Genomic DNA, 23,299 nt, shown 5'->3' on the forward strand with positions numbered 1-23,299 from the left:
GTGAATACAACACATATTGCATTACAAATGCTATAGGTGTCACAAGTTATAACTATTGGCATTGTAAATGACAAAGCTATTATTTTTGTTATATTCAAAACCAACACATAAATAAAAAATGTGTCATTTACAATACCAATAGCTCAAACTTTCCTAATGCGAGACCTTATGCATTGCAAATGCTTGTTACATGTTGTTTCTTACTAGATTTTCTTGCCAGCGATATTCAACTCGTGCACGGGTGTTCTTAGAGACCAGCCAGACCCTTGGCACTCTCTGGCTTGGCTCACATCGCCCTGTTAATTTACGATTTCTTCTCAAATTTGTCAAACCATGTTAAAATACGCATTGCTAAGGCACTGTATTAAAGAAACTCATATTTTGACAATTTACTACTACCTATTTAGCGATAAGTACTTCTTATTCCACCAGTTCTATTCAAGCAACCTGGCGATCACTTTTGTTCCGTCATTGGAGTTGAATGTTAGCATTCTAGTTCTTATTTGGAATTAGTGTGTGTCATCGGTGCCCCTGGGGCACGGAGATTTTTTTAGCTTCCCGGGGTTTTCATCGAGAGCACAGTCTAGCCCTCAGACGCCGGAACCACTCCGTCTTTCTGGTTGGGACCACATATCCCAGAGTGCCCCCCTCGCGCTCAGTGGCAGCGGTCGGAGGAAGATGGCGGCCGCTGGAAAGACGGAGGAGCTGCTTTTGTTGTAGAGGCCGCAGAACACAAGAGAGGGACAGGCTGCGGCATCCGGCGGCGGGGGTGCAGGCACCAGCGGCCCGGTAAGCGATCGAGGGAACCTGGGAGGCGGCAGTCTACCTCACAAGGCCTTCCAGCTTTCTCGCAACTCGCGAGAGTATTCGGCAAAGGGAGGCGGCCTGCAAGTGGGCCACAGGATCAAATCTCTGGCTACCTCGCCTATCTACGGTCGGGCTTTCCTTCAGATGTGCCGACATCGGTCATAGATCGCCTTATGTGAGGTCAGAATCCTCATCGCATAACAAAAGCTGTGGGGCGAAGGGTGTACGCAAGCTTCGCTGAGGAGATCTCTGAGCCGGTTGTGTGACAGGGCTGCCTAGGTGCGCTTTGCTGGGGCACACTTTGCTGATATTACCTCATCGGTTTCCTTTCGTTTTTGGTGTGTGTTTATTTATTAGTTTTGGGATCAGTTTCTATTTTGTGCACGATTAATTGGTGAAGAGAATGTTGCCTCTTATTAACATTTACGTGCTTTATGAATGCAAGCACATATGTCTCAACTTCCTGTTATCATAGATACAGCTTCCATGAACAGATCTTTCATGGCCAAATCGGTTGGAAATGTACGTGTAAACAATGTTGTGAAGTAAAAAAAAAATGTCCTTTAATGGCGCTATTGAAGATGAAATGTAAAACAAAATTCCCCCTTTCTGAGGGTCCATGGTTTGTTTTTGTTTTTTTAAACTTGATATGTGATAATGACCATATATAACTGAGCATGTTAAAAAAGCATATCGTCGTGTGCACAGTTTTGCGTTCTCTACTGAGAAATTATTAAATGATTGGTATTGAATCTTAAAACGGGGATTGCAGGTTTTTATAGTCGTTAGCTGAACAGTATGTCTTTTGTTGACTATGCTATTTCCCAGATTGTTTCAAAATGAGGTCTAAGGTTGACTGTAAAATAGAAGTGAGTAGGTACCTCATATAAATTGTGCACTCACAATTGCTATGGTGCAACCATTACGTATTTGGTACAACGTTCAACATTCAGATGCTCCGATTTTGCGTATCCCTGCTTCGCAGATTTGCATCCGTGGTTATCATTTACGATCGAGAGATATTTCCCATTTCCACTACTTTCAGTTGACCACTGCTGGCTGCCCATCTTGTGGTGTGGATCTCTATGCCATATCATTTACGTACTTTGTCTGCTTCTATCAAACTCGTGAGAGACTGAGCTATTCATTTTAAGATATTATAATCTAAGCGAGGTACTTCCAGAATACAGTGAGCAAATGTCCCTTTCTGATTTGACAATTTTAAATGTTATGTTTTACATCCTGGAAGTGACTGTTAAGACATAAGTAGGGCCTGCACTTTAGTGATGTATTTGTTTTGTTTTCGTGCCTTTCGCCTTTTTTTTTTTTTTTACTTTTTTTTTTTTTTTTAATCTTTTAATTAAGGAACATAACACGGATAATCGGCCAAAGCACCACATCATAATCGCCTATCAGCAGATAGGCAATCGGCATCAATACATTACAGACATATTTCACAACAGTTGTTCCTCTGACAGATAACCGAAGCATCAGCAACGTGGATATCAAGAAGGAGACACAGTTGCTCTCACCTGAGTGTGGAAGTACACAGGCCCCCTCTATAATCATTCCAGTTGCCTCGCAATTTCTCCCACTTTTTTGGACAGCCCTTCCCTTCATAAATCATTTTCTCAGCTATCATGCACCAGTCCATGTCTCGCTTCCAGTCTCTTAGGTATGGTGCCATCTTTGCTCCCCACAATCATGCAATATTACGCTTGGTGATTGCCAAGCCCAGGGTTATCCGGTTTCGTCGCATACGATTCAAATCAGTTGCGTACCAAATATTGAGCAAGCACCACTGGCCGAGAGTGGCCTCTTACTGCCGCACAGGCTGTTCATACAATTTACTGCGGATTCCCAATAGATCCGCACAGTAGAGCAATCTCAAAAGATATAATGGAAGGTATCTAGCTGTCCATACAGCTAGCGGCGGTTTGCATCTTTTGCCCTACCCATTTTCACCAAGATGGTGCATGCATAGTATGACCTATGTAGTATCTTTAGCTGTACTAAGCGAAACCCCCAACCTAATCGCTATCTCTCTCGGGAAGGCAAGGGCCTCCGGCTACTCTTCGTCCTCTAAATCTAGGTTCCAGTAGATAGTGTGTTAATGGAGTTGTTAAGCAGTTTGCTGTACGTAAGTGAAGTTGCCTTGCAGGGCATATACTTGTCAAGTAGTCTGTCTTTCAAGGGGGATGATTCGGGTAGTTTGTAGCCTTGGGTAAGTACCGCTCGGAGGGCGTGTCAGACTTGCAGGTAACAGAAGGTCTCAGTAGGAGCTAATTGATGGTAGCGCAGTAGGTTGGTGAAACACTGTCTCACCGGGACCATAGATCACCCACCCTGGAAAGGCCAATAGGATCCCACTTGTCAAACAATGGTTACCTACCCATGGTACCCAAAGCTTCGGAATCCCACAAGGGGGTGACTTTGGTTAACCTTCCCTTACATCCCAGGGCTGTGTTTATAGTAAGCTAGCTTGTAACAGCCGTAGTTCCCTGGAGTGTCAAGTGTCATCTAGAAAAGCGGCCCCACAAGTATCCTCCGGGTTGTAAATCTCAGAAGTCTATTAGAAATGCTGGTTCGTACACCGTGAGGTGTACCTATTGATTAATACCCGTAAGTTGAGGGGCCCAGTAGTACTTCTGGATGTCTGAAGTGCTATGCTTGCTGGTCTCTCATCCCATGACAGCCTTCTGAGACCCAACTCTATGGCCTGAAAATAGGCAGTTAGAATAGAGTATGGTGTGTTGTGTAGTACATAAAGGAAACGAGGCAGGGCTGTTTAAGATTAAGGGCAATAAAGCGTCCAGGAATAAAGCCGGATTAATCAGGATGGGTTTGCCATTCACTTTTAAATTTACAAAAAAAAAATCCTCCTGCTTGGGTCTAATAGAAAGTGAGTTGAAAGGAACTCTGAATTTTTTTTTGTGTGATTTAAACCTAGGAAATGTCCCACTTGAATTTCAGATAAAATAATGTAAACAGTGAGAATATTCTTTTAATATTTACGTGCCCAAATGATATACTCTGAGGCCCTCATTGAGGTACAAAAATGTCCTAAACTGATCAACACATTTGTCACATTTATCAGCAGTCCCGTTTGATAATTTCAGCCATACTGTATCACAGTATGGATATAATGCCTGTTTACTACAAGCCAATGCTGGTGGGGGCTGCACAAAGGAGTGGAAATTTACAGAAGCTGTTTTCTTTAAATTATTCCCCCATTCAATGGCCTAAAACTGTGCTACTGCCATGTGTTCCCATTTCAATAATTACTGCATCAGTGAAGCTGTCTCCAATGGCCTCTCAAAACGAGGATCGTAATGCTGTAAAAGTCAGCTGATAAGCTTTGGTGTCTAGCTAATAGATAATGTCAAGCACAGCACTGGTTACAAATCTCTTAAAAATCTGCCTGGATAAAAAGACTTGTTTATATGGAGTGTGTCCCATGTCTTTTTGGTGCACAATAAAGTGAGCCTGGTAGTTTACGTCTTCTTGCACTCTTTATACAGGTCAGTACAGAAAGAAAATTAATTACTATTCTCAAATTTGCCAGGTACTGAGTTAAATATATTACTTTAAAAAATATTCTCAGAAATGGTTTGTTTACCCATATGTCCCTTGTACATTATTAACCCCTTCCATGCGGCCGCGATTCCCCTGGTGTGCTGTAAACAGCACGAACAGGGGCGGGCCGTGACGAACCCCAGCCGTCATCAGCACACGAGCACCGTAGTGCATGACGGCTGGGGTTCGTCATCAGCATGGAAGGGGTTAATGCATACCAGAACTCTAGAGTGATTTTTGTGTGTGCAGAAGTCAGTAAGATAAACTTTATAGTAACCTTGATAGAAAACACACTTGGAGGGTAGTAACTTAATTTGGCCGATTCAAGCTTTAAATGGTAATGAAAATATATATTTCTAAGATGTCTGCTACATCATTAGGTGGCATTGCTTGAGAGTTGTGTATTTAAAATCAAATGACTCCTGACTATAATTTATATGTCATCATCATCATAAACTTTTATTCGGTTACCACTTATTATTGCAACCATAAAAAGTACAATAAAGTTAAAATAAACAATTGTAAAAACGTTTTACAAACAAGTCAATCCTGTTCTACACGAAAAAAGAAAACACATTTACTTATAAAGCGTAAACTAAAGTATAAAATTACTCATAATTACGTCGATATTTGATACAAGATTTAAAAAAGTTAGCTATGTACTTCGCTATGAAACTTGACTCAAGGGATTGCAGGTACAAAAATGCTGAGCGACAGGATCTTAAACCCGTTGATCGCAGTAGAGGCAAGATCCAGACCTTCCTGGGAGGAGTGTAATATTTACAAACTAAAACAATATGCAATGTTGACTGAGGGGAAAAACCATCGCAGGGACAGGGAATGGTTATAGAAGACCAGTCTTGGGATTTAGGAAAGGTTACAAGCCGGAAAAAGGATTTAAAACGAAACCTTGTCAAAAGGTACTTTTCAAAATTGTTCAGATGGAAGGTCAAATAGGGTTGAATACCCAGATAGTTCTGAACAGCAATGATTTGGGTGTTTGCGGGTTTCACCAATTCCATCGAACATCGAAGAGCTCTTAAGTGGCACAAGCACAGCTTTTTTAGTTCTTTCCTCGAGATGTCGCCCATACTGGGTGGGTCCTGGAAAAAGCTGCTACGGCCCATGTCCCGACAAAAGTTCCTTATATATACCAGCCAAGGTATTTTCTCCCAATTATCAAGGTATATACAATCCAAAATTATTGAACGCGTTAGGTGGCACTCCTCTTTAGTCCATATACGGTGCCATAAGAGCATGGGTTGGCAGCGAATAGTGTCCGTAATGTAATCCATACCCAGTTCGGCTAACGAGGCATAGGTTGGGGCACTTTGTGGTAGGGCCAGCAAATACTTAGCAAACCCGTTCTCAACAGTTTGAAGTGGGTTTATTGGACCTTAGCCCCAGACCCCTGCTCCGTAAGTAGCCACACTGTTACACTTTGCGTAATAAATTGTAAGAAGTTCAGGAGGAGCCGGTTTTCCCAGTTTCCTTGAAAAGGTGACCAGGGCTGCTGTTGCTCTCTGAAAGAGCAGCTTTTTACTTGCCACAGCCTGCCGCCAGCTCAGTGAATCGTCCACCAAAATGCCCAGGTAAGGATAGACGGGAGTTCGTTCAAGCTTGGTTTTTTCAACAAAAATAGGTTTAGGGCTCTTAATTTTTGGGCCGAGATGCATTACAAATGTCTTTTTTATATTAACCTTAAGGCCCAGGGATCCCATGTAGGAACAATACTTGTTGAGCTGTACTTGCAGTTGGGTCAGCGTTCTCGCAAAGATGACAGTCGTCCGCGTATAGCAGCGTTGGTATAGGGCGATGTTTAATTTGTGGAAGGTCCTGGCTCCCTTCTAGCATAGCTGCCTCCAGTCCGTTAGTATATAAATTGAACAGGAAGGGAGCCAGTACACAGCCCTGCCTAACCTCTTTGGTAATTGAAAAAGGGGGGGAAGTTCACCATTGATCCCGAACCTGACTCTTGCCGTTGCATCTGAATAAAGTTCGCGCAGAAATACAATGAGAGCGGGATCGAGACCCCTATTTCCCCAAGCATAGCCCAAAGTTTGGGGTGCAGGACACAGTCAAAGGCTGCACTGAGGTCAACGTATACAAGAAATAGGTGACCCTTTTTGGCGCCCACATACTTCCCAATCAGAAGGGCGAGATTCAGGGCCTGCTCCACAGTCCCAAGACCCGCCTGGAATCCGTATTGGAGGTCGGTCATGACGTTGTTAGTTGTTGCCCACTCCTGAAGACGTTCCAGCAGTAGTCGCCCCGCTACCTTTCCCAAATAGTCCAGGAGGGAGATGGGCCTGTAACAGGCCGGATCGTTCCGGTCGCCCTTCTTGAAAATGGGGAGGAGAATAGATGTGGACCATGAGTCAATAAGACCTGTAGTTGTTATCGCAGCCAATACCTGGGTAAGAAGTGGAGACCAGAGCTCGATGTTATGAGTGAAGATGTCCACCGGCACCCCATCTGGGCCAGGGGCCTTGCCTGGTTTTGATGCTTTTAAGGCTCTGACTACCTCTCCGAGCTCGACTCGGATGTTAATTGGAAAGGTCTTTGAGTCCGATGGGGTAACTGCAATAAAACCCCCCCTCTATGGGTTCTGTTTGGCATCCGCCAAAGATTCTCGAGAAATGGGCAACCCACTCTTCTGCTGTCACTGCGACATCAAGATGCTGGATTGTTGATGGATCTGACAGGGAGATTTTACAACTCCCCAAAAGAGGCCACTATCTTTGCTTCGGCAGCTGTCATGTAGTTGTGACCACAAGTTCGCCTTTATTTCTTTACTGCGATTTGCCCTTGCGGCCTTGTAGAGCTTTCTTAGTTTGGTTATCTCAGGGATGTTCCTCACAGTGTTCCGGAGAGCTGCCTTAATGTTAGAGAGAGCTTTCCGACACCCGCAGTAAACCAGCCCTCGGCCGATGGTTTGCGTACATGCGTACGAGATAATTCCTCCTTTATTATTCCCAGAATCCTGCCAAAGCTGTCCAACACAGTTTGAGGCGAGGAATCAGGATTTAAACAGTCGTTTACACAGTGGCAAGCTTTTTTGAGAACTTTCTCCGTTACTACATACATACGGATCTATTTTTGCCCACTTTACTGAGAAGCCGTTCACTTTGTCCATTTTTAACGATTGTTGTGTTAACAGGCTTGTAACATTGGTGTGTAGTGAAACAGATTTTGGTTGTATTAAAACGCTGTTAGGGAAGTGGTCACTGCTAATGTCAGATCCTGTGCGAAATTTTGCTATTTGGCCCTTCATACTCTGTGAGCAAAGAATAAAATCAATTGTACTTGACAGACCCCTACCGTGAAATGTCGGGGAGAAATCAACTTGCGGGTGTACCAACTCGTTTGCATAGTCCATCTCCAATGAGAAGAGGCTCTCGTTCAGGCAATTCCCATTGATGGTGTGTGCAAAATGGGCCAGGGGGCTGTCAGTCTCGTCTAACAATCCACAATTCCCATTTCTGTGATTTGGGCATAATGGGATATTAAAATCGCCACCCCAAATAACATAGACAGGGAGAGACGATGACTTATTCAACTGTAATGTTATAGTGGTAATTTCATTTAGTATCTTCACACACTCAAGGGGTTGAAGATTATTATAAAAATTTACCAAAAGGTAAGTAAAACTGTTATTCAGGTGGATTTTTAGAATTTGGTAGCAAACCTCTTCTTTTAAGCTAGTTATTTCTGTTGAGGAAAGGTTATTTACTACATAAACTACTAAACCACCCTTGGGTCTTCCGAACAAACCCTGCTTTGCCGGAATAAAAAAAGTTTTAAAACCAACCAGATGAACAGGGACGGTTAACCAAGTCTCCTGAAGGCATACTAAGTGGTTCTCATCGATTGTGTCTGCCCATGATTGTAAATTAATCTTGGAACGTAGGCCAGCGATGTTCCAGAATAAAACAGATAGGGTCGTCCCCTTAAGTGGGAGGGAGTTAGATTTTTGGCCGTACGGGATAGCTGTGCTGGCACTTTCAGTTGTGGTCATTAGCAAAGAGCTGTTCCGAGCCACAGTCGGGGAAGATAATTTAAAACCCTCGGTCAGAGAAGGCGACGAGTCAGGAGGAGTTAAAGGTTCCTCCGGATCACATCCTGTGAGGGCATGGGGAGGAGTGAGGAATTGGGCACAGGTGGTGCCTGGTGCGGATAGCACTTTAGTGTTATCAGATTGGATCGCTAAAGCTCTCTCTGGCATCTGTGGAAACCCAGGGGCCCTCTGGATCAGAATGCTCCTATGTGGAATGGCTATCGGTCAATCGACCATTTCCAGGCATTCATATCTGTTTCTAGTGGGGATACCTCGCCAACCCACCAGAGAAGCCTGTTCCCAACTAGGGTACCAAGGCCGAGGTTCCCACTTTCTACTCCTATTCCTCTGGGTAAACCAGGGGCCCACATAGTTCCAGAGACGTTCTGGTGGCTGATCCCAGTTTGGAACCAGAGGATACTGGTTGCTAGGTATTGGTGGATAAAAGGAGAGGCGATGTGCGTCAATCCCCTCTTTCTTGGCCAAAGCTGGCCATGAGCAAATGTAGTCAACAGTGGCTGGGTCATCGCAGCTTACTATAATACAGTCTCCCTGTGTACTTTTAGGTTCGGTCCTTATCCACGGAACTCTGCGTACAGTAGAGATTCTGCTCGTATGTGGAGGTTGTAATGGCCTGTTTACACTAAGACACTGTAGGACCTTATTTTGGAGAGACCAAGACGGTTCCTCTGTGGTTGACGGGAGCTCCGGGACCCCCGTGAGGATGACAGTATAGGGGGACACTTCTGGGGGAAGATGGATCGGGACGTCTGGGCCTAATTCCCCTTTTCCTCTCGTCCAGTACATTTGATGAAGAATGCTGAGATGGTAAAGATGGAATAGGTCTCTGATTTGATGACTGAACGGGACCCTTATCAGGAATGGGCTGCGATGGAGCGGGATGGGTAAGGATGGTAGTCGGGGTCTTATCCGAGGGCCCACTGCCAGGGGTGGAGGGGGAGAGGGTTTGTGGCCCTTAAGGCTTTGTTGGGTTGTTTTGGGCTTTTGCCGCCTTGGACGGCTTGGGTTCACAATCCTTTTGGTCCCCTTGAGCACCTGTGCCAAGAGGATTGTCTTTACCCACCCCTAAATTCGATTGACCCACTCTGTGCTGATTAGATGGTTTCCGGGCGAGTTTCGCAAGTTGTTTTTCGATTATCATTATACTGCGTTCTAAGGGTTGAAGATGATGATTTAAAATTTCCCTGAAACTTGCCAAAAGCTGGGTGTTTGTACTACACAGACTACAAATCTCCCCCACAGTACCCGTGGTCGTTGAGTTAACAAATGGGTCAAATGAATTAATAAATTGGGGTGGTTGAGTCATTTGGAAAGTCCTGCAGTGGCTGAACATCTGGCCTCTTTTTGTTAGTTATAGCTACTTGGGGTTTTTTTAAGTTACCTTTCTTCTTATCATTACCCTGCTTAGGGACTGCACCCTCCTTCGCCCCCATAAGCTGATTCACAGGGCCTGAATCTAGTGTTTGGAGTAACTGAAGGTCTGGAGTATTTTCAAGTTTGCCTGTAGAATCAAAGTCTGAGGAGAGATTAGTGGCTGATAAATCAACAGATTTCGGGATGGAATGGATCTCCACTAGAACACTTGGCTGAAGTAACACCGGAATATTTGAAGCCGATTGTAACGGAGATGGAGCTGAGGCTAGGGGGCCCATTGATGACCTTCTGGCAATTGCAAGGTCTTGTGACACCCTTCGCTCAAGCAGAGAAATTCTCTGATCAATGACTTCATTTGTTCTTAAGATAAATTGGTCAATAGGGCTGGTGATCAGGGCGTTGTTCAAGGCCGTCTTACTTCTGCTCCCCGTGTCATGGTAGATTGAACCTAGGACTAAGCACGGTAGGTTGTGGTAGTACTACTGGGTAGAACAGGTAGGAATGAATTAATTAATGTACCTGATGGTCGGAGAGTGTTTCACCAGGCACAATCGCCAAGGGGGGTGGCCCAGCCCAGCACAGTCTAGAACGGGCCCGCCCTTGGCCCGGGCTTCGCCCGGCGTCACGCGAGGCGGGGCTGGTGTTGCTTATGAGCGCCTCCTGGCGCTGTCCGGGTGACGCGGCGGACCTCAAGGGCTGATGGACTGCGTAGTCCGCCCCTCGCCACACTCCTCTCAGAAGCCCCGCTCCGATGTCCGTGGAAGCGGCAGGCGGCGGGAGACAGGCGGAAGGTCCGCAGCTACAGGCAGCAAAGAGAACGGTCAGTTCTGCACTCTGGCAGGACGTGCGCAGCTACGTAAAGATTCCGTAGCTGCATAATTTATCTGTAGATAGACATCATTTTATGAATATTCGGATGAATTTGCTTTACACATTCACAACTACATGCTTCTCAAATTCTGTATGCTCACTTTTTAAGTGCACCCTCATTTTCTTATAATTTTCTTGATTGTTTATTTCAAAACTCAAGGAAATAGAGATATAATTAATTCAATTTGTTGGTTCGAAGAGAAATTATATTAAACCATAACCAAAGGAATTCTCGTAGACATTACGCTGATACAAAGAAAAGGGCAGTTAATTCCAGATCCTCATGTAACATCTTGGTTTGCTGTAGAAAAATCGCTAGCCCTTTTGCAAGCTTCACCATTGTAGATTTTTGCTTAACCTCTGCGTAAGACTTCAAAGGCTGTCAGGTGCTAGCTTATCAAAAGCTCGCATGTATTTCATAACAGTTGACACTAAGTCCAAGCAGCTCTTCTTCAGTTCCTTGGACCTTTAATGAGTATTCAACATTAACTATTCTGCCTAGTCAGCGTTCAGTGGCAACTCTTTTGGCAACTAAGGGATGTTTAGTGGGGATTCATCATGCGACTCCATTTTCCTCTTCATACATTTTTGTAGCAGATGAGTCCTTATAGGACCATGCCATCAGAAATCTTTTCTTTGGCTCATTAACTTCACGAGAAGAATTGTAATAAATAAGAACAGTCCCATATAATAATAAATTATTGCTTGTTGTAGGACAAACCCGGGTGTGTGTAGGGTAAACAAGCATTGGCATAGCCAATAGGTCTCGCCTTTGGGACCTTATAAGTGTTTGTCCATGCAACAGTTGGTGATGTTGCGCCAAGGATATTGTACTTCATAACTAAATATTTATAAGGTCCCAAAAGCTAGACCTATTGGCTATGATAATGCTTGAAACACGAAACAGTCGGAGTGATCCAAACATGATCATGTGAAACCCATCATTACTGAAACTGTACTGCACAGCAGCACACAAATTAGGAGAGTACATGTAATGCTTTTTTTATTTAAGCAAAAAAGGGCAGTAATTTAGCAGCTCAATTGTGACATTATTGGACCCTTAGAATTATAACACGTTCACATTTTTGTAGACCAAAATGAACATGCGTCTGCGAGCACAAAGGGGGTTGATTGGGATCTTTAAAAATAGGGGAGAATCCCACTTTTGATGAGCGATCCAGTGTGTGTGGCTGTCCTTGGCTTCAGGAGCCAGTTATTACATATGGCGTCACTGAGATGGACATACCAGCTCTTATTTTCGTTTGCTTGGTAGTACTATTTCGTCTTGATGATTGTTGATGCGTTTCGACCTAATGTGTTTTGGAGATCCCCTCAGGACAGATGCTGGTGCGAGGTCAACCTGTAGGGCGCATGAACTAATTTATAAAACTTGGTTATACTATGTACGAGGGATAGTGGGAAAGGTAGATAGGCCAATGCAGTCTTGCTTACTTAATGATTCTGTAAGAGTAGCCACCTCAAAATACAGAACCTGTGCAAAAAGTGTATTGTAGGACATTTTTTACCTGGATTTTTGTCTTGTTTCTGCTGGGTGTATAACTATGCAATATACCCCTGCTAATCAGCTTCAAAACGCCTCTGCTCCTTTTCTAAACACAATGTAGTTGGCACGCCCCTAATAGGCATATTTAGCTTGCTTGTAAGTACTGTTGTTCCTGCTGAAAAGGGTACTCGGAGCCTAAAAGTAAAATGTCACTAGTCGAATACAGTACCCAATCTGCCACCCACTACAGAGATGATGCAAACATGACTGCAGGCCTACCATTTGTAGCCTTGCTGTTGTAGTTCAAAAATGGAAATTCAAACGGTCAAAATATCTTCTTGACAAGTCAAAAACCTCCTTTAAAATATTTACAGGGGATAGATCCCCAAAAGTGGAATTCTCAACCGCTTTGAAGAATTAATTCAACCACCACCCTCTCTCCCCACTTGTGATTGCTTTAATTCTGGATCAGTGTTCCATTATGGGCTATAGAAATGTAAACTTGTGGTAATGCTAAAGAGCAAACAAGGGGCAAATGTCACATGACCGTCCAATCACAGGCTTTAAAAAAAAATATACGGTGCAAGCACTGTTATCCTAATTTGCGTCTCTCCACACACTACACTTTTACTGGTGATGGTTTTCGCATTATCAGATTTGGGGCACTCAAATTGAGATGTATGATTATATTTTTAAGTTTCCTTATGTTGGAAGCATATCTACTACGAGGTATGCTCTTCGATAAGCTGTGACTATAAAAACTTTACAAAGGTTAAAATTTGACGTAAAGTCAAGTAAATAGCTTGAAAGACATTGTTCCTAGTATATACTGTATATGTGGTCCAGTCTTTCGTCCTGCGTAACATGGGCCAAACAATTTTAGAACCGAAGGTGTGTATAGCTCTAGCGACCAGTAGCATATAGAAATCACAGACAAAAATGATGGATTTGTGACTTCTACCTAATTGTATGTAGTGTGCAGTAGTTTTCTAAATTTTAAGGTATTTTGGCATTTTTGTGTAAAGGTCGGATAACATTATTCAACGGCAAGACTTACTGGCTTTACCAATAATTGTTGTGATATTGGACCGGGGAGGCGTATCACAGCTAAATTGCCAATGCAATTAAGAAACCAAGAACTAAAAGGAATCCTTCGAGAAGGTGAATCCACTCCTCTATAAATGGGATAGTGCTTGCTTCAGCATTTTGATTTTCTTTTTGATAAGCCCTCCGATTTGGCGATTGTGGCTTTTTTTTTTAAACCTTTATTTGCAATAAGTAGTGGAAGACAAGCAAGAGATCATCAGTAACGTACATACAAAGCATACAAGGATTCAGATGTAGTGTAGTGCAGCGGCATACATGAAATGTCCAGGTGCCATGTCCAGAAGGGGGAGCATAGCGGGCAGAAATGAAGTCATGTTAACAGCAGTGGCATGTGACGTTACACATCAGTACAGAGCATACAAACACATCAATAATGCGAATAACAAGCACATACCTCTCCAAGGGGAGAGCAGCGGCAGGACCGTGGGTGTGTACTCACAGTTCAGCAGTCCCAGAGGTAAGGCATCACAAGCAGCACCACAAGGGAGAGGGCCTTAAATCCCCGCTCCCCCGCCGACGAACATATAGCATACCCCATACATCTAAATAAACAGTAGTGCAAATAGACAGACCCTCTCATCGTGTAAACTTGGCATGTGGCAAATAAACGTGTAATTCCAACAAATGAAACCCCATTAACCCACCCCAACCCGATCCGCACTATCCGAATCAGAATCCTGCTCAGCCCTGGTGAGGAGGTACACCTGCAGTGGGCTCCAAAAGTCTCTGGGCCTACAGCGCACAGGCATCATTTCTGCGTAAACATTATATTGGTCCTGACAATAAAGGATATCTTTCAACCAGTCCTCGAACTGCGGTACTCTGCCCCTTCCCCAGCAACAGGCCACACGCCTCTTTGCCAGCAGCAGAGCTACATCCACAAACCTACGATATAACGCTGGCACCTCCTTGGTATAACCCAACAACAGGACCATTGGGTCGAGTGGCACCCCATTGTCGGTCATAACCTGAAGAGCATCATGGACTTGCACCCAGTACTCTGAAACAACCCCACACTCCCATGCCAAATGAAGAAAATCGGCACCTGGCATATGACAACGAGCACATCTATCATTCTCCGCTAGCCGGAACCTGAGTTTCCTAGCCGGAGTGTAGTAAAAACGCTGTATGAATTTGTAGTGTATGATCTTTAGGCGGCAGCTAGAGGAGATGTTGGCGGTCACACCACAACCATACTTCCACTGGTCATCAGAGATGGAAATTCCAAGCTCAGATGTGAGAAGGTGGCCTGATATGCAGTGCTCACTATTGTAGTGAACACTATGTATCAGTCCAGCAACCCTTATTGATGATTGGTTGTAAGTCAACCTTATAGACCAGCTATCCTAGTAGCGTGGATACGAGCAGTCTAAGGCTAAAGACTCGAGAGGGCGTGTTAAGCCAGCTGTTATACCACACATATACCCCTTGAACACCAAGTGAAAGGACACCACACAAGTGTTATGAAAATAAACAGTGTATTTATTAAAATCACAACAGCCCTGTACTCTTTATGAGGACAGGGTACTAGGCACAAAACAAAACTCTTACGAAAATACTTAAGTTAGCACAGTATATACAAATGCCCGAGGGGCACGGAAAACCATATACTCTGAAAGTGGAATGCGAAATTACTAGCAGGTAAGTACAGTACTAATAGGCTTTGGAATCGCTAGGTCTTGACTATAGAATCTTCAGATTACTTCTAGGAGGCCTAGGGGACTCTGGTGCAGAGTGTGCACTCTCACGCGGGATGCGGGACAAAGTCTATGGTAGCTAGATTTCACAGAGTTAGTGTTCTCGGGCGAACCCGACCTGGTAGGAGGAAAACGAAAGTGGATTCTGACCCTTGGATAGTGAGGCTATGCTGGGGCACCGAAATGCCGAAGTTACCTAGCCCAGGGGCTGCAGCTGCATAGGTCTCAAAAGACGTCGGGAATCCTCGTAGACGGACCAGGAGCCTGGAAGAAAGATGCTGGCAGGCGACCAGTGAAGAGAGTTCGAAGTGATCCAAGCCTGGATCTTGAAGATAGATGACACCTGAAAGCAGAGGGGACCAAGTTCGAGACTACTAGCCAGTAGTCAGGTGGCACCAGGAGGGCACCGGATGGTAGTCACCTCGACTAGGTGAGTGGGTGACGCTGTGCTCTGCAGATGTCACGGACCAGGAGGCGTTGTCGGCGACCAGGATGGAGGAGCGAGCTGTCCCACGATGGATGAAGCTGTCGGCGTCGCTGGACCCAGGATTGGGCAACAAAGCCTTGGCAAATTCAAGCCCACGCGGTGGACTCAAAATGGCGTCTGGAGTGGACCAGGAGGGTCCGGGGTGCCTCTCTTGAAGAAGGAAGCAAGGGCCAGTCTGGAGCAACCAGACCAGCAGCAGTGATGTCGTCGGGCGTCGTGAAGAAGGCCACAAGCCAGCCGGCTAGTAGCCACACAGCGCGGTGAGCAGGCAAAAGCAGAGGGGCCCCACGCAGATCGTGGAGATGCTGGAGGGCTGATCTTCGGTGCTGGAGCTGCTCAGGGTTGGGGCTTCTCGGACCCCAAAGCACTCACCAGTGGAGCACACGGTGGGCTTGTTGCAAAGAAGTCGTGCAGTCTTGGCGATCGTCGGTCCCTCGAGGTCTCGTCGCACTCACGGTTCTCAGCTTGGCTGTAGAGGTGAGTAGAGGTCAGAGGTGCCAGGGAAGCCGGGTCTCGTCGAGCTGGGCAGTCGGATTCCGGAGGAAGGACTTGCAGCAGAGCGCAGTGTTCTTAGGATGGTGTCCGCTTGATGCAGGGTGACTACTCCTTAGCCACAAGGGAGAATCTTGAAGAAGAAATCTTGATGTCCTTTCGCAGAAAGTCGTATCTTGATTCCAAAGATGATCTAATTTGAACAGGGGGCCCGCTCCTATCTTTATACTAAGAAAAGGGGCTGACCCGGTGACTAGGTCCTGCCTATGGGTGGGACTAGGAGGGGGGTGGTTACACCCCTCTCCCATGCCGGACTTTCCCCAGGCCAGGGGCTGGTGTGCCCCTGGAACTGGTTCTGACCGGCCTATGCGTAGTGAGCACCGGGGTGCCACTCAGCAGTCACCTTCCTGTAAAGCCCTGCCTACCCAGGATACACAAAACCCTGTCTGGGACGGTGCTAGCACCGCCCTCGACAGGAAACCCTTTGTCCAGGCTCCCCTCGCTGGAAGGACTCCCAGCTGCAGGGGGTCAGACATCCATTTTGTGGAGCTGAGGCTTCGTTTAACTTTAACCGGGGTTCACAGTTACATACATGTCGTGTCCCTCTAGAAGGGTGGAATGCTAACCCCGCCGCCAGAATTGGCGAGGGGTTAGTATTCCAATTCGTATGACACCTTACTCGACATGTTTTGATAAAGCAATACCAAAGATAGCATTTAACCGCGAGGATTATAATGCACTTGAGAGTATATGGTATGCGTTATCATGGAACAGCTATTAGGACTTGGTTCCGCAAGCTGCAGACAGGCTCAGCTCATGCCAGAGCACCATCTCACACGATTCCAAGCACTCTGCCTTCAGGATTGTCAAGGCCTGCCATAGGAGTGACTGATAGGAATCTGTGTGCCCATTTTTAGGGTTAGATATAGGTATACTATATCTACAGCAAAGGGTGATTACACGACTTTGCCCCAGCTGTCATGCAGCCAGTTGTGTCAAATTTAGGAGGCCAGCCATGGGTGGCATAATACATGCTTCAGCCCCTGGTAGGCCCTGGGTACACCTATGCCCTGAGTTACAGGGTCTGATAAGGTGGCCCAGTACCAATTGGTAAATGCACCTAAGGTACATGGAATCCATTTTACAGAGAGAGCAGTAGGCCTGGTGTACTGATTGGCAGGGTCCCAGGTCGACTATGTCAAAAACCAGCTAAAACACAGGGCAAAAAGTTGGGGGCAACCATAGTCAGGAGGTACCTTCCTACACTAAGCATCCCACTGGGCCCGCGCCCGCCCAGGCGAGGCAGCTCGTTGTTTCCTGATGGCACCATACAACTTAGACACCAAGTGACGTCCATCAGAAAGTAACAGCACGTGAAGCGGTAGGGTCACACCCGGCTCCCCGGGGAACTCCGGTAACAGCGACCTCAGGCCTTGTCGTAGCCGGACATAATAAAACATTTCAAGCGGGGAGTATGCCCCACCCCCAAAGAATTGCTCCAGGGTACGGAAGGTGCCCTCACGAAACAGGTCACCCCAGGTAATTATCGCAAGACGCCTGCACAGGCGCTGGAACCCAGTTTCTTGCAGAAGAGACAGAGCAGGGTGATATATAAGAGGCAACGCAGGTGAGTAGAGAAAATCAACCTCCAGCGTCGTTGCGATACGCTTCCAGGCATCAACAGTGCAGGTAACCGTCGTTTGGTGTGAGTCAATATCCCCAACGTTACCCAGGACCATGCCCTCCAATGGGAGAGGATGAGCAACCCACTGTTCAGCGGCCACCTGAGGCATAAACGGCGTGGGGCGCATCCAGTGGTAGGCGTAGTGCGCTTGGGCGCTGACATAATACAGTTCGAAATCAGGGACGTCGAAGCCCCCATTGACATAAGGCAGCGTCAGCGTAGACCACGCCACTCGTGGCTGTTTGCCCCCCCCCAGAACAGCCGAAGCAACTCTGAGTGGAGACGTGTGAAAAAATAAGCCCCAGGATGATACGGAATGTTTTGAAACAAATAGAGGAAGCGGGGTAACACCACCATTTTAATGAGAGAGGCTCTACCTGCCATAGACAATGGTAAAGACATCCACCTCGTTATGCTATCTGCTAACTTAGTTATAGCCACACCGTAATTAAGCCGTAACGTCTCCTCTTTGAGCAACGACACGACAATACCCAGATACCGCAGCTCCGAGTCACACCACTCCAGGGGGTAGTCAAGTGGGAAACGATGAACCGCTGCAGTGAGTGGAAAGAATCGGGATTTCTGCCAATTGATATGAACTCCAGATATACCGCCAAAGACAACAAACTCACGTAGTATCGCGTTAAGATTCAACTGCGGATCCTTCACATAAAGGGTAACATCATCAGCATACAGGGATATGCCAATCTGCCGCTGAAGACAGTTAAACGCACTCTGTTGATGCAATTGTCGAACCCTACATGCAAGAGGTTCTATAGCAATGGCAAACAGGAGGGGAGAGAGTGGACACCCCTGCCTGGTCCCGATCGGGAAAGGGGAGGACAACACACCATTCACAACCACTCTGGCCATAGGGTCAGTGTAAAGTAATTTAACCCATGATATAAATATTCTGGGAAAGCCCATCCTGCACAGAACGTCTATTAAATAACCCCATTCCACCGAGTCAAACGCCTTTGTCGCGTCTAGAAAAATAGCAGCCACCGGGAGCTCTGGAGCTATAGTTGGAATCAAGGAGAATAATGTTCGAAGATTATGGGACGTCGCCCGACCAGGCACAAACCCTGACTGGTCAGGTAGCACTATAACGGGCATAAGCTCAGAGAGACGCGTTGCCAATACCTTAGCCAGAATTTTAACATCGCAGTTGAGCAATGAAAGAGGCCTATAGGAACCCACGTCAAGGGGATCTTTTCCAGGGTTGAGCAAAGAGGTGATAGCGACTTCCCTCATAGACCCTGGTAGGCGCCTTACCTCAAGGGATTCCTCGAATACCTCCCGCAACACCGGAGCCATAATATCCACGTAACATTTATAAAATTCGGCGGGGAGACCATCAAGGCCTGTAGCCTTGCCATTATTAAGAGACATGATGGCACTCCTGACTTCATCAACCTCCAGGGGCCTACCCAGAAAAGCCCTATGATCGTCAGAGCCAGCAAAGCGACAGATCATCTAAAAAACCCCCATATCTCTCATCTCCTGAGTGCTGGGAAGTGTATAAGTGTGTGTAGTGTTGCAGAAACGTGTCCTGAATAGTTGTCGTGTCTGTACAGCGCGTACCATCAGCCAAGACCAGTTCCAAGACATCCGAACTATGCCTCTGGTGTCTCGTAAGAGCAGCAAGCACCTTCCCCGGTCTTTCACCTTCACAATACCTTCGAGCCACCCAGTATTTCCCCCTATGCTTCGCTTCCCTGGCCGCTTCTTCCTCGTACTCCGAAAGTTTACCTCTAAATTGGTGCATGAGATCAGGGTCAGAGCCATCAAGCAGCCTACGCTCTAGATGTCGTAGGTCGGTCTCTAAGTCAGCAAGCGTACGAACAATAGTCCTGAGTACCCCACAACTCTTGGAGATTGTGACCCCCCGGATCATAACTTTAAATGCCTCCCATATCACTTCCACACTGTCCACAGACCCCCTATTCCTCGGGAAGAAAGCCTCTATTTCTTCTCCCAGCTCTGCCTTAAAGATGGGGTCCAAAAGGGCCGAAGGGAAAAGCCTCCAAGGCGGTCGCGGTCGGTGCAATCCAGGCACCGATACCACAACCCTAACTGGACAGTGGTCAGAGTATGTCCTGGGGAGGTGTGTCACACCATGCAATCCAGCCACTAGCCCCCTGGAAAGGAAGATGTAATCCAACCTCGCCCAGGTACGGGCCTGCGTCGTAAAATGCGTGCCCTCCTTAACAGTGGGGTGTACATATCGCCAGCTGTCTACCAGACCTGCCTCTTCCACAATGCCCCGCAAGACATCCCTGGCTTGGACGTTGTACTGATGACTCCCCTCCGATCTGTCTTCAAGAGCCCCCACTGCCAGATTAAAATCCCCCCCCCACACAATATGGGAAGCGTCTACTGCAAGTACATGACCCCATAGTGCAAGAAAAAAGGCAGGAGTATCAACATTTGGTGCATAACAATTTACGAAAAGCACAGTGACCTGCCCTATCCTCCCCCACAACAGCACATATCTCCCGTCGGAGTCTACGTGCGATCCCAACTCCTGGAAGGTAAGTGATTTCTTGATTAGTATTGCAACCCCCCTTGCATAAGAGGAGTACGATGAAAATTTCCTCAGTGGCCCACCTCCCCCCCAAACGTATGTGCCGGTGACCGGCGTAGATGTGTTTCCTGCAGAAGCGCCACCTGTATGGCATGTCGGTCCAGATAGTGCAGCACATTACGACATTTCCTGGCATCATTGAGCCCACGCACATTCCAAGAAAGAATCGATATCCTATCCAACACCTCGACCGACATTACACACAAGGAATACGTGCCAGGGAACCCCGAATCCCCGCATCAGGCACACCACACGAGCAAATACAGTTGGCCGTAGCCGCCGCACACCCTTTCCACCTAGTAACACGAACATCACAGCCATCCATGCCGTCTTCCATACCCAGAACCAACCCCCCCCTCCCAAAACCAAACAGAGCACAACCGTGCAACAGGCACGCAGCACCACTCGAAAACATTCCGCCTGCGTCGCACCCAGCAAGTGAGTGAAAAATTACCAATGCGTCCCCTCCTCCCTCCGCCCACCTGACCAACCCCAACCTGTCAGGACCCCCTACCACCCCCCCTCCCCACACCACAGACATCCATCCATCCGTCCAGAAAATCAGTCGCACAACAAAATAAAGTGTAAACATTGAAGGGGAATTCCCGTTGGGGGTGCCCACCAGAGGTGCACTTCACCACCCTCATACACTATGCCGACCTTCCAGCCGCTAGGCAAAGATACGAGTCAGGCACAGTGCTGGGGTGGGTGCCCGGAGCAAAGAATAAAAAAACCAACCATCGCCACCTCAATAGTCTCTACATATGGCCGCTCGGAGCGGTCCGGAGGTCCACCCATCCGCCCACAGAAGCACATGTCTGTGGAAAAGCAGCCTCTAGTGACAGGTGTAGCAGTACCAATATGAAGTGTTCAGCTCAGTCATCACGCTATCAAAAACCTGATCAGGCGTCCTCCTCCTCTCCCGCCGATTGGTGATCATTCTGTCCCAGTCCATCCTGGCGGCCAGCAGCACCCCGTTCCCTCTTCAGCCGCTTCACAAATTCTTCCGCCTGCTGCGGATTAGTGAAGAAAGTCTGCTTCGCTTGATGAGTGACCCTTAATTTTGCAGGGTAGAGCAAGGCGTAGTCCACCTGTAGATCCCTAAGCTTCTTCTTAACTGCCAAAAATTTACACCGCTGCTCCTGCACCATGGGAGTGAAGTCCGGGTAGATGGTGAAGTTGACCCCCTCGAAGGAAAGTGAGCGGGAAGTGCGAGCTGCACGAAGAGCCGCGTCACGATCCCGATAGTTCAGGAGGCGAGCAATGATAGGGCGCGGAGCCGCGCCAGAGGCCGGTCGCGGTCCGAGCGACCGGTGTGCCCGCTCCACAATAAACTGGGTAGAAAAGGCCTCCGCCCCAACCGCTCCAACCAATAGTCTTTCCACATACGTTTCCATCTTCCTAACATTCGTCGTCTCCGGCACACCTACCACGCGAATGTTGTTGCGCCGACTCCTCGCCTCCAACTCCTCATTGTTGGCGGCTATTACTCTTAGGATATTGTCCATCCTCGCCAATTGAGTGGTATGAGTGGCCGCAGTGTCGTCGTGATCCGAGATTCGCTGCTCCGCCGTAGTCAGGCGCTCCTCATGGACATCAAGTTTCTGTACTACCGCGTCCATGCGGGAGGATAGTTTGTCCACTATGGTGGCGAAGCCCTGCCGCATCTCCTGCATCATCTGCTGGAAATCAGGGGTGGTGGGCTGCGAGAGAGCATCCGCGACAGGCGGAGGGGGAGATCGTGAGGTCCCAGCCTCCTGTACTAGGCGTGCGCCCCTCCTAGAAGCCGTGGAGTCAAAGGAGAGCTTAGGTTGCTTATTGTCCGGTTTGCCCATGTTGATACACACACAGCGTGCAACAGCGACGTGAATAAAGAGGCAAGGGGGTCGATCCTCGAGAACAAGGCCACGGTCAACCCGGCTATGCACCCAACAGGACACGCGATGCAAGAATGTCAAAAAGTGGGGCATAGAATGCTCACCTCCACACAGCACCGTCAGCACCCTCAGCGTAGACACAGCGTGCCGTCGCTGCCAGCAGGGCAGCCGCACTGACGGCAATCGGATGTAGTCCGGTAGGGCACTGTAGCGACCCGGACCACCACACCACAGAGTAGAAAGGGTAGTGCCATTCACAGCCCTCGAACAGGGACAGCGCGTAGGAGTCAGCTCCAACAACGTCTCTCAGGGTCCAAGGCGGTGAGATCTAGGATCACCAGGCAAAGTAGGCGCAGTAGGGGGCAACCGTGGACTATGGCAGGCAGATGGTGCCAGCGCCGCAACATCCAGTGGAGGGCCTCGCCGTGAAGACTAGCATGGCAGGCTCCGCAATATGGCGACCGCTGCGATGAAAAAGGGCGCCAAATGAAAAAAGTCCAGGTCCGCCGTGCCACGCTCAATAATGCCACATATAAACCTGTTTCTGATGTATAGTGCACTCTTGCTCACACCATGCAGATTCCAATCAGCCAAAGCAGCTCCGCATATGGGGGGCACGAGCAGGCGTACCTGCCCCGCCACTCCCCTCCGTGAAATGGCCGCCTCCAGTTCCAGGGATGGATCGTAGCCTCCACCTCAGCTCTGCTGCCACAATCCCTGGCGCCACCCGCACCGGCGCCCCTCACCTCGCGCCGCCGTCCAGGGGCCACAGGGGCAGCCACCGGTCGCCACCAGGCAAGCAGGCACGGAGAAGCACCGAGGGGGTAGGGGAGCAGGCCCTCACCCACGTGTGCAGCCGCGGACTAAAGTGAGCCGGCACGCCGGGCCGCAGAGCGTCCGCTCTCCAGAGCGTGCGGCGGTGAAATTTCCGGACCTTCCAGCTTCGGCAAGGAACCTCCGATCGGGACAGGATTTTAGCCGAGGGCAGTCCGTGGCCAACCAGAGCAGAATCCGGGATCAGGGCAGGGAAAGGCGACGGTCAAACAGGATTCCTAAGCGGATGAAGACTCCGGGCTGCAGGAGCCTCACGGCAGTGCGGCCATGCTGCAGTGCGCCCTCTAGCGCCCCCCGCGATGGTGGCTTTATACAAAATCAAGAC

General features: G+C 47.8%; 1 protein-coding gene across 2 annotated transcripts in view; it reads left to right on the forward strand.

The window, feature by feature from the left end:
* The first annotated feature begins 560 nt into the window (after positions 1-560).
* The window catches only part of SCAF1 (SR-related CTD associated factor 1), a 313,971-nt gene continuing 291,232 nt past the window's right edge, over positions 561-23,299 (forward strand). The window contains exon 1 of one of the 2 annotated variants that reach the window (XM_086930129.1): positions 561-789. The gene's annotated coding sequence lies outside the window, so the exon portion shown is untranslated. Of the gene's footprint in view, positions 988-23,299 lie in introns of both variants that reach the window. The other variant, XM_086930130.1, reaches the window with a different exon arrangement.

This window comes from Lissotriton vulgaris, chromosome 7 (genome assembly GCF_964263255.1).
Source record: "Lissotriton vulgaris chromosome 7, aLisVul1.2, whole genome shotgun sequence".
Taxonomy (NCBI): Eukaryota; Metazoa; Chordata; class Amphibia; order Caudata; family Salamandridae; genus Lissotriton; species Lissotriton vulgaris.